Raw genomic sequence first — 11978 nt, forward strand, 5'->3', positions numbered from 1 at the left:
CATCCTGTCAGAAGAAGGTAGGCAAAGGTCCGTTTGGAAGCTGCTATTGGGAGGATTTGGGGGTCATTTGGGGGAAACTACACAATTGAAAACGGGTTTCTGACAGCATTTACCATACCCTCCTCTTTCTTAGGAACAGAAGTTTATACTGTATTTTAATTAATCTGCCAAGTTATAGATCTGCAAGCTTTGTGTCGTTAGGAGTGCTTTTTGTTTTAAGCGCCCGAGTTCTGGAGTCAAATTGCCCAGGCTTAACCTCTGGCTCAACCACTTACGAGCTGTATAGCCTTGTTCAGGTGAGTTAACTTCTCTGTTAAATGGGATAATGATCATAATAGCCTCCTTAGGGGATTGTTGCAAGTGCATGAGGTAACCTGTGTGCTGGATGCTAGTACATACTCAATAATTAATAGCGATTATTATTTTTTCCACAAAACTTACACCAGGCACAGAAGGTGTGACAAGAATATCTTGAGATTGCAAGTTGCAACTGGGGACTTGGAAGTGGGAGAATGGTGAGAAAATAACTTTTCATATAAACCCTTGGGGTTTCTTTTCTGGACTTTTCTGTATATGACACTTTCAGTCATCAGCCATCTACATTGCCTCAAGGAGAATTAGAGTGGCAGGAATATAAAGAGGAAACAAAGCAGTTAATGTTCCATCTTGGACTTCAAAATAAGCTTGTGAAGCCAGCCCCAGAAACCTACTTGCACAGCCAAACTTTTTGTTTGCAGGAGCTGATTTTGTGGAGATAAAAAGAGGTTTTTAAGAACCCAAGCACAATGCCCTGAAGGAGGCAAGGAATCAAGTTTGTGCTGTAACAACAGATTGCAAGAGAAGACTGGGGGCCTCAGACAATGACCTCCCCAGCAAGACTGGACGAGACTAGGGTGACCACATAACTTAATGTCCAAATGGGTCACTGTTGAGAACGAAAAGGGGCATTATTATTCATTATGCTTGCACCAAATGAGCAAGTCAGGACACGACCCAGGCAAATCAGGGAATGTGGCCACCTTAGCCAAGGTGCGCTGGACTGAGAAAGGGGAAGAGGAGCTGGATGAGGGAGGGAAGTGGCACCTGAGCATCATACGGAGGAAAGCAGGATCAGCAGAAAGAGCCCAACATCATCTCTTGCCAGTGCCACAGAGCTGTAAGGAACCAGCTAGGACCGGCAGCCCATTCATCAACATGAGAGTACACCCCACTTGTCACCTGCCTGATGAGCCACACGGCCCTCTGGGGAGGGCCTTCTGTCTGTATCTGCCAGCATATTGCCTGTGCATCATCCCACAGAAGTGATGCCCACGCCTCCCGTAGACTTTGCTGAGCCACATTCAAACGTCCCTACATGGACACTCTCTTTTTCAATAGCCCAGGATATTCAGAAGCCTCAAGGAGCAGAGAGAGGTGGATGAGGGAGTCCCCAGCATCCAGAGTTGGGTGAAATTAGATAGCGTTGTAACCCACCTCCTGTTACAACAGATGCTAGCTGAGTTTCTTCAGCAAAAATGGCAAACAGCATCTGGGCAGATGAGGGTGGGAGATGAGAAGATACCAGTGTGAAGACCAGGAGGACTGAGATCTACCAGAAAAATCTTAATGCCAGTTTTCCCAGCCCAAAAGAGAAATACAGCTCATTTCCCAGAGGTGAACATAAAACTTGCATGTTGGTTGTTTTATTCTGGTATCAACATTGTAGGAGTCTTAATTTGACCTTAAGGGCATTTCTTACTAGACCAGTAAGAATATTGATGTTTACAATCACCTACTCTTGTAACTACCAGGAACCTTTTGGAAGACACTTCTTAGGGTGAATTATGTATTTATATGTAAAATACCAGCAAACATCCTTATGGCCATAACTTTTGGACGTTTTCAAGCCAGATTATAGTAAGAATGTATTTTATTCAGCAGATTTGTTTTAATCTAATTATGTAGGTGAATAAAAATTACTGCATGCTGGTGCATCTAATGTAAGTTATCTATTATTCACACCACATTTACTTTTAATATTCATGCAGATTCCCTTTGACATAACCTACTGTGTCACAGTTAATCCAATAAAGATAAAATATAGCTCAGCAAAACACTAGTCGATTCCAGCTTTCTGGTAATTATTAAAGACTATTTCACACTGGTTCCTTCAATCAGTATATTTCCCCTTGGATATGATGGCTCTCCTCTTTGAAGCTTTCAATCCTCCCAGTGGATTCAGAGGAATACTCAAGCCCCTTTTCAGTCTCCGGTCTCAGAGGTAGTTCAAAGAGCACAACAAGGCTTCACAGGTTTATCCTCAAAGGCTGACACTGTCTGTTTGATGTATGGTGACTTAAAAAGTCATCTCTGGCAAAGCATGTGTTTGCTACCAGTCTATCGAATCAGCCATTTATCAACTTATCTGTATTCACCCAGTGCACCTGCTAACAGCTCAAATGAGAACACACACTGTCTCCTGCTGGACTGACTATTGATTTGATTCCCTCCTCTAATTTTATATTGTTTTGCTGCCCTGTGGATGAAGCAACTCCTTTACTGGATGAAATGAACATGGAACCTATGAACCAATGGCCTTTGGTTGTTGTGTTCAAGAGCCCCGAGGGCAACAGACTCTTCACAGTTTGAGGACAGCTGGCTTGGGAGAGTGGCTTTCCTGTCCGAGCATGCCTTGCTTTTCACTATTATCCACATCTCAGGTATCTCATTGTATGGGCCCTGCTAGGAACTTCAGAGAGATGACTAGGAACTCCCAGCCTCATCATCAGAAGCTGGACATATCCAATGTCTAACCAGTGCATGCAAATAGAACCCTGGATTGAAGATAGGGATACACCAAATTCCTCTCATTTTAATCACCTCACCTTAACCATCTCCACGCTCCAAGGAAAATTTCCTTTATTCTTTGTAATCCTAAGCACTTGATTCCAGCTGAGACTTTTTCCCTTCCACTTCTCTGTCATTACTTGTTTTTAATTAAAATGAGGCTACCTCGCTGCATCATGAAAATTATTATTTCTGAATGACTTCCTCAGTTTAATCTCTGATATAGTAATATAATTTGATTAACATTATAGTTAATGCTTCAACTATAGAAAACACTATTTTGATGGATTCTTACAGAAAAGGACAAAGATAAGATCAATATTTTTCTGTGCAATATATATATATATATATATTTTGAATTTCATTTATTTTTTATACAGCAGGTTCTTATTATCTATTTTATACATATTAGTGTATATATGTCAATCCCAATCTCCCAGTTCATCCCACCACCACCACCCCTACCCCCTGCTTTCTCCCCTTGGTGTCCATAGGTTTGTTCTCTACATCTGTGTCTCTATTATTTTGAGATGGAAATAATTCTGTGATTGAAGAGTTAGTTGTAACATGAGGTAGATCTAAGATTATTATTTGTTCCTGATTCCCTTCCTACTTTTACAACAAATCATTGCCCCCCTTCCCTTTTTTAGTATGCCTTATAGATGGTGCAATCACCAAGATTCTATCCATAATACTCTTTTATTCTTGTTTTGTACACATTCTCTGGATGGTCTGATTCAATCATGGCTCCAATTACCATCTAAATACAGAAAACTCCCCCAAATCTATTTCCAGCTTTGATTTCTCTGCCAAGCACCAGCCCCTATTTCTCTCTGACAAATGTTTCCATTTAGATAGGTTGCAGGCAACTTAATCTCAACATGCGCAATACTCAACCCATTATCCTTATACATAATTTTTCCAGAATTCTTTGTCAGTAGCCTTGCTAGGTATTATGTCCCTTATCAATGGAGTCAACACCCTAGATGTAATTGATCTCCAAGTAGCATCCATTAGATCTTTCTCACATCTACCACTTTCTCTATACAACCATTGTCACAGGCCTGTCTCAGGGTCCTGTCATCTCTAGCTCTGACTACTTCAATAAACTCCAGATTCACCACCCATCTTCTTTATGATTGTTATTATATCTGTTTAAAACAAGATTTAACCATGAAACTCATGGTCTCATCTAACTTCTTTATTAAAAAGCAATAAAAACTCTAATTGCTTGCTTAAGTTGTTTTACTGCCTCCTTTTGCCTTTAGGATAAAGTACAAAATTACCTAGCAATGCATAGCAAACTGACCATAGCCAAGTAATTCATACAGTGAATCCTAGTTCTTTACAGTAAGCATTGGTAGTTTCAGTGGTTAGAGGCAGATGGAGGCCACCCTTACAAACTCCCTACCAGGTAGCACATGCCAATCAAAATCAGTCTCAGATCAAACTCAGTCAGACACATGATCTTGAAGAACAAAATGCAAAGACTTACACTATCATATCACTTGTAATAAAGCTATAGTCATTAGCAGTGTAAGGATAGAGAACCAGATTGATGGAACAAGTAGTCCAAACATAAACTCACATATACATGGCCACTGATTGATGACAATTTGACACCACAGAGCAGTGGAGAAAGGGCAGTACTATCACTAAATAGTGCTGGGTCATTGGATAGCCACATGGAAAAAAGAATGATTCTTCAGCACTCCCTTATACCATATCCTAAATCAGTTGAGGAAAACTGTACATTTAAATGTGGAACGTAAAACAATGCAGCTTCTAGAAGAGATATTCCAAGTGTGAGAAGGATCTGATGTGTTGTTGCTGGCTCTGAGATTGAGGGGGCCATGTGCAAGGACTAAAGAGTGACCTGGAAGAACTAAAGGAAGCTTCCAGGTGACAGCCAGCAAGGAAACAGGGACCTCAGTCCTACAATTACAAGGGACAATCTTCTATCAACCACCAGAATGAGTAGGAAGCAATTTCTTTCCCAGAGCCTCTGGATAAGATCCCAGGCCAGCCAACACTTTGATTTCAGCCTTATAGGACCTGGAAGAAAGGAACTAGTTGAGCCCACCCGGACTTCTGGCCTACAGAACTGGGAGATAATAAACTTGTATTGTTTTAAGCTGCTAAATTTGTGATAATTTATTATAGCAGCAATAGAAAACTAGTATACTCGTTAAGAAGAAAATGGAGAGATAAATTGTAATAAATACTTACAATGGACTGCAATAGAGCAGGGGTCAGTAAACTATGACCCACAGGCCAAATCTGACCTATGCTTGCTTTTGAAAATAAAGTTTAATTGGAATAGAGCCAGGTCTATTCATCTGTGTATCATCTGGGGCTGCTTTCATGCTACAGCAGCAGAGTTGAGTAGTTTTACCAGAGCCCACATGGCAGCCAAAGCTGAAAAAATTTACTATCTGGCTCTTTAAAGAAAAAGTTTGTTGACTCTGGTAGACAGGAATGAGAAACAACTAACTACATATAATAATGTAGATGAATATCACAAAAATAATGGTGAATAAAGTTAGAAACAAAAGAGTACTTACTGCACAATTTTGTTTATGTAAAGTTTACAGCAGACAAAACTAATCTCTGCTTGTAAGAGTAAGGTTGGTTTGAGAAGGAGGAGGGGGAAAATAGTGATTTAGACACGGGTGTGGGGAGGCTTCTGGGATGCTGGTCATATTCTCTTTCTTGGTCTGGATGGTGGTTAAACAGCTTTGTGAAAAACCCATGAAGCATAATCTACTCACTTATTATGTATGCTAGTTATTGGGTTGGCCAAAAAGTTCGTTCAGGTTTTTCTGTAACATCTTACGGAAAAACCTGAACGAACGTTTTGGCCAGCCCAATACTTCCACAAAAAGGAAATTTAAAATAGTATGACTTTATTCAGACATTTAAAAGAATATATACTTATGAGGTCCTTAGTACCACTGAAATAAAATTCAAGTCTTGTATTTAGAATGTCCTCTGGAGTTCATATGAGGACTTCACTGTCTCAAATATCCTTTTTTTTTAAAATTTAATTTTGGCTGCATTGGGTCTTTGTTGCTGCACACGGGCTTTCTCTAGTTGTGCCAAGCTGGGGCTACTCTTTGTTGCGGTGCGTGGGCTTCTCATGGCAGTGGCTTCTCTTGCTGCGGAACACGGGCTCTAGGCACGTGGGCTTCAGTAGTTGTGGCACATGGTCTCAGTAGTTGTGGCTCATGGACTCTAGAGCACGGGCTCGGTAGTTGTGGTGCATGGGCTTAGTTGCTCTGCGGCCTGTGGGATCTTCCCGGACCAGGGCTCGAACCTGTGTCCCCTGCACTGGCAGGTGGATTCCTAACCATTGCGCCACCAGGGAAGTCCCTCTAACATCTTGCTACTTGGACCAGTAGCATTGACATTGCTGGAGAGCGGCTTAGAAAGAATGTCAGCCCCACCCTAGACATTGCTGAGTCAGAAACTGTATCTTAGTAAGAGCTCAGGTAATTCCTTTCCACATTAAAGTTTGAGAAGTACTGCTCGTATGGATTTGCTATTTCACTGCTGCTTATCCTTCACAAAACATATATTTCTACATGGACAAAAGTGCAGTTCTTGGCAGCCCACACGCCCCAAACTTCTCGCAGGCACCTGGACAGGACTGCTCTGGAAGCAAACATACCTGCCCATGCTACCTAAGTTCAAGCTCTCGGATCGCCACATACTCAGGCATCAGAAGGCACTAGGGCCCACATTTCCCTAATTTGCATTTGAATAGGCAAATAGAGCCCAGATTTATCTTTTTATAACAATAAAGGGAACAAACATGAGAAGTTTATCCGGAATAAATACGTCAGCCTCTTTCTCTATCTCTTTACAATTCAGACCTCAGGGGGAATATAAACATATCCGTGGATTATGTTTATAATCTCAAAGGGTCAGTTTTTCATCTTCAGAGAGTTTCATCTTCAGAGAGTCAAATAGAATGAGAAAAGTTGTCTCTGGGAGAGTAAGATCTCATTCATGTAGGAAACAAAACAACATTTTCTTCTGTAGAAAACTAAAGAAAGGTTATATATCATAAAACTAGATGTGGGAAACATAATAATGTATGGTTCCATTAGAAGAGAAGAATGGAGAAATGACCCTTGCTGGCTAACAGTTCTTGTGTTAATCATCCACAGAATGAAAGTTAGAAAAGTTGTATTAGAAATTTCTAGCCAAAAGAAAAAGAAAAAAAAGGTCTTCCCTGGTGGCACAGGGGTTAAGAATCCACCTGCCAATTCAGGGGACACGGGTTCGAGCCCTGGTCCGGGAAGATCCCACATGCCACAGAGCAACTAAGCCCGTGCGCCACAGCTACTGAGCCTGCGCTCTACAGCCCGCGAACCACAACTACTGAGCCCGCACACCACAACTACTGAAGCCCACGCACCTAGAGCCCATGCTCTGCAATGAGAAGCACCGCCATGAGAAGTCTGCACACCGCAACGAAGAGTAGCCCCCTCTCGCCGCAACTAGAGAAAGCCCGCACACAGCAACAAAGACCCAACGCAGCCAAAAAAGTAATAAAAAAAATTTCCAGATAATTGTCCTATGATCTGAGTGCTCCTGATATTTCTTTCTTACACATAATATGGCTTTAAAATGGCCGTTATGGTGACTATAATGCCATTTTTTGCTCCTCCCAATTCTGAAATGTGTTACTGGAAAAATCAAATCACCCAATGGTGCAAAATTTGAAAGCACGGGGGGTGAGGGAAGAGAGACTCTGAAGGAAAGTAACTAACCCTGCTCTACCAAATAATGTAACTACTATGTCATGAAACCAATAACGCCACTGTGGCAGGGACGAGTAAGCAACCAGATGTGGGACCTCAGTCTCTGTGGAAGAACAGCCAAAGTAAGTAGTTTTCTGTTAAATTTTAAATTTTTGTATTTTGAGGTATAAAGCCCTCAACTTTGCCAAACCTTTAGTAAAGACATTGAACAAGGGAGTGAATGAGGGAGGGAGGGAGAGAGTGCAGGTGTGCATATTCTGAAAATCAGTTGAAAGGAGCTAATTTCCATATTAGGGTCAAGGTGCTGAGAAAAATGTTTGGGACATATTGGGAGCTGAACTACACTGAGTCCAGGCATGGAGCTTCTTGTACCTGCCAGAGCCTGAGGGGACTTAAGACTGAACATCTCCTGGTATTTACTGCAGTCTTACGTGGGACAACAGAGTTGCCTTTGGAATCAGGGTTTGAGCCAAACGCCTAGAAACTAGGAAGCAGAGTGACTCCAGCTGATGTGTGCTCTCTCAGCTGAAGAGGCAAGCATGAAAGTTGCTGCTCAAAACAGGATATTGGTCATATTGCAGGGTATGAAATTATCTGGGAGTGGCTGGGTTTTCTTGTGTTTATATAAATAATAGGCAATTTTGCTTTTATATTCTCTCACATTCAAGAAGAGAATATTGAATATATTTAGGGTCTATGTTGGAATGTACTTCATTTGCCAATTATTAAAATCATTATTTTTAAAGAGAAAAGGAAAATATTAAAAATGGTTTATCATTTATGTTATGTTGCTTGTTATATACTTTAAAATACTCAACACAACGCTAGTATAATATAAATGTATGTGCTGACTTTTCTACCCAAGGGGCAGTTGTTATAAATAGGAATCCACACTTCATTGGTGGTTATCTAACATTAAATAACAAAGGCCACACTTCAGAGGTAACTATTAAAGGCATGTTTTTTTATCCTTATTGCTTATCCACACCAGTAGTTTTGTTAACCAGCATAGTGAATATTTGACATAGATTCTTACTGGAGAAACTGGCACATGGATATGAGAAATGGGCTCTCAATGGTGAAATGAATGGTATTTAAGATATGTGGACTGGCTAAGATATTGAGGAGCACCTGAAAGGACAAAAGTTAGGACTTCTTTAAATTTACTGGGCGGGTTGCATGAACTACTTAGTGTCAGCTTGCTAATGGATGTTTGTTTACAAAGTCCTGGGCCACTTTGCTGAGGTATGTTTTTTAAATACTTGTCTGTGTATATGGCAGCATTTCGTGTGAGATTCAGTTTGAGAATGAAGAGGAGGAACTGTCCTTCACCTACCTTCAACATTTTAGCAGCTACCATTTTTCAAAAGCGAATAACTAAGAGTTGTTCGTGACCAACTTGCTAAAGTCAGTTTTCAAGAATTTGTTAAAACTTTATTTATATGCGTGTTTCATTTGTATAAGTGTTCTTTCACCAGTCTGTTGATATCTATGGGGAATAAAAAATGTTCAGACACTGGAGCTGGGGGCCATGAGTGACATTCGCTTTTGGCAATTCCCTGGGTGACAATAGCTATCATTTCCCAATTTGGTTTCCTGATGCACTTCTGCCTACTTAGGCCTATCCCATTAGTCTCCATCTGTGGGGATATGAAGATTAACCTTGCTCAGTGTTATGTTGGAGATTTGAATTGGAGATCAATTTCCTCTAGGGAAGAGACTATCAATCAATGTCAACCTTTTATTTATTCAACACCCACTGTATGCACAGTATTTTTCTAAGTCCTTGGAGAATTATCAAGATTGCATATGTATTGCAGACCATGATCTCCAGAACTCTTGATCTACAGGGGCACAGAAGATAAAAAGGTGTATTTAATTTCATTATCTAAAAATAACCTTCAGTGACAGCTATCTATAGATTCACTGCTGAGGGCTCTAATTTGTGGTAGATTCCAAGTCTTTTAAAAGTCTCTTTTTTCCTTTAATTCCTTTATTCCTCTATCCTTTCTTTTCTCTCTCTCCCTCCATCTCTTCCTTTCTGCCTTCATTTCTCCCCTTTCATTCTCCCTTTCACCTCCCTCACTTCTTTCGCTTCCGCTCCCCCCTTTCCTTCTTTCCTCTCTTCCTCCCTTTTCCCCTCTCTCCCTTCCTTTCTTCCTTCTTCCCTTTGCCTGAATAGTTTATTTGAGCATTTCCCCCAAGATAGTAAAGAATCTACTGCTTTGTTCTCCTGTCTTCACAGCACGAGGTTTAAATGGCTTTATTTAAAAACAAGTGTTCTCTCCTCTCTCAGAATGTGCCTGTTGTGGGATGCTGGCTTTTGAGCACTTCCTCTGTAAGGCCATGCTGAGGGCAACTGGCCCTCTGCTTTCACTGAGTGTTGGTACATTTCCTAATAGCCCAGATGAACCTGAACCCTCCTGCTCCTGAAAGCTCCTTGCCCTCATCTCGCTACTTGAGGAGCCAGGCATTTTGGGGTTTGAATCTTGGTTCAGCCACATTCTGACTCTGGCACTGGGCGAGGTGTCTAAATTTTCTCAACCCCAATTTCTTCACCCACAAAGTAGGAGACACAATGTTTACCAAACAGTACAGAGATAATTCTCTCCAACTTTGGTTACTGTCATCACTTTTGCTTTATTTTCACTCTAATTCTTGGTTTCTGATCTTACTGGACCCTGAATCCTCTACTCCACTGCATTGGGATGACTTGCCTGTGTCCATTCACCAGGTATAAGACCCAGATGTTTCTCCTAACCTCAGTATCCCTGTCTCTATCAGAGTACCAGGTCCTCCGTGCCCACACACAGGCTGAAATGATCACAGAGACTCCTGGTTCTTTCCCTAATCTATACCTGCATGCTGGGAGCCATTTATGCCAACAGGATCCATTTTAATTGGGAAGATCAATAATTCTTCCTTTACTTTCCTCAATAGTTATAAATTTATGTAATCCCCTTCCCAGGATATATTTAAGCTCCAGATTGATACCCAACTACATGAGAAGATTTAGAAATCCTAGTCATCCAAGAGCTTAAGAATTTAGGACCTAGGGTCAGAAAGACTGGTTTCCAATCCTAGCTTTGCTACTTAGTAGCTGTGTGAATTTGGGGAAGTGTTTTAACAGAGTTTTAGGCCTTAGCTCCAACCCTACATATTTATCTAAAGACAGCTGTTTCATGTAGGAGAAGAAGCATGGTCTGGGGCAGCAGAGACATAGTTTCAAATCTTGCACCTAATATTTATGGAATGAATCTCTCTTTCTGCTTCTGTTTTTCATGTATAAAATGGGATAATGATGCCCAGTAAACAACTGTGCTTGCCTGCCACTGAGTAAGGGGCATTCCTGTTATAGACCAAGGAGAACTGGAGAGAGGAGCACAAATCTGTTCAAGGTTGCATTGCAGACGCCAGTCTGAGTGTTCTCAACTTGGTTATTGTTTTTTTAAAAAAAGGGAGAAGGATATTCCTGGACTAATACTACTGCGGCTTGTCACCTGGGGCCCAAAAGAACTAGCAGAATTGCAAATTTTCAGTCTCTCTGAAGATGATGCCTACTAGTGTATCGTAAGGAAGCCCCTGAGCAAAGAAGGTAAGAAACCCAGGACCAAAGTGCTCATGATTCAGTGTCCTGTTACTCCACGTTTCCTGCGACACAAACATCAGTGTATTGCTCTGAAGAAACTGCATACTAAGCAAACTAAGGACGAGCCTGCAGAATATGATACACTTTTGGCCAAGGGAATGAAAGAGGCCAAAGGAAAATGCCAGGAACAGACTGCCAAGAGACAGAGGCTGTACCTGCTGCGGGCTTCTACCTCTAAGTCTGAGTCCAGTAAAAACATGATTTCCTAAGAGTAACAAATTAACAAGATCAGACATTACAAAAGATTAAATGAGACACAAATCTATGAATATATTTCACCACAAAACGATTTTGAAAATGTTATTTCTAGCTCCCGGAAGGGTACCCTCACATAAGGGTCCTAGTCAGGGTTCAAATGGGTCAAAGAAAGAAAGAGGGATTCTTTCTTCAACCTGCTTTTCATGGTGCTTCTGGCTTTCCTGGGTCTCTCTCACTTTTCTCTGTTCTCGTGCTTCCTTTTAGGTATTGCTCCTGGGACCCTCTTCCTTCTCTCTTTTCTGGGTCAGCTGCCCAGCCCAAACCAACACACAGCAATAACAACGTCACTCGCCCCTAAATCTCACTTCTTGCTACAGGGTGCACTCTCCTGTCTGTGATTTTACTTCCGAGTTCCGATGTCTCTTCTCCGAGGGTCTCCTCTGTGAGAGACACACTGTGATGAAACGTGGGGTAGCAGAGTATGCCTGAAAGCCCACTCATCGCTGCAGCTCATCCAGAAGACAAGCTGCTTTCAA

At 41.4% G+C, this 11978-nt stretch overlaps 1 pseudogene; it reads left to right on the top strand.

Annotated features, from left to right (window-relative positions):
- The first annotated feature begins 972 nt into the window (after nt 1-972).
- Nucleotides 973-11453, top strand: LOC137770932 (small ribosomal subunit protein eS6-like; annotated as a pseudogene).
- The last annotated feature ends 525 nt before the right edge of the window (nt 11454-11978 follow it).

The sequence above is a fragment of the Eschrichtius robustus genome, chromosome 10 (genome assembly GCF_028021215.1).
Source record: "Eschrichtius robustus isolate mEscRob2 chromosome 10, mEscRob2.pri, whole genome shotgun sequence".
NCBI classification, from domain to species: domain Eukaryota; kingdom Metazoa; phylum Chordata; class Mammalia; order Artiodactyla; family Eschrichtiidae; genus Eschrichtius; species Eschrichtius robustus.